The sequence below is a fragment of the Cystoisospora suis genome, assembly GCF_002600585.1.
Source record: "Cystoisospora suis strain Wien I chromosome Unknown contig_12207, whole genome shotgun sequence".
NCBI classification, from domain to species: domain Eukaryota; phylum Apicomplexa; class Conoidasida; order Eucoccidiorida; family Sarcocystidae; genus Cystoisospora; species Cystoisospora suis.
Window position 1 is genome coordinate 3,094 of NW_027164969.1, and position 630 is coordinate 3,723.

Consider the following 630-nt stretch of genomic DNA (forward strand, 5'->3'; position numbering starts at 1 on the left):
GAAGTTGCCATATCCCCCGTACACTTGTCGCGTACCAGTGGCGCCTTGCGTTCTGTGAAATAGACTTTTACGCTCTTGCAGGCAGCATCGGCAATCAGTGCCCTCCGGGTAGGCTCGTCGTAGCACACGGGTAGACAGACCCCCCGCCCCCCCCTCCTTGGGCTAGCGCCAGGTAGCGGTATGCCACCCTCAACGGTCAATTAACAAGCCTACGCCGCCCCCTACGTGTAGGTTCTCGCCACCCAGGACGGCGGCACCTTCCTGACAACCGTGAAATTTAGGGTCTCGATTGAGTGGATCGCTTCCAGATTTTTTCTTTACAATTACCAGGCCCTGCGCCCGTCCACTCTCAAGTCTATCAAGTGGGGGGGCGGATGGGGGCGGGCTGGCGTTTTCGGGAATGCAGCTCCACTCCCAACAATTCAATGAAGGAACCATTCACTGATCTTACGCATATACAGATTTGAGAACCGGCCGAGGGGTTCAGTTACTCGGTTAGTCTGCTAATACTAATGAAACGCTGTCATTGTCTATGGATTTCGCCTCAATCTAGCTGTCATTTTTCCTGCACACACACTGTGCAGCCTGCCCGACTGCCGCCCGTTTCGTCTGCAGTTTTTCTGTGGTACT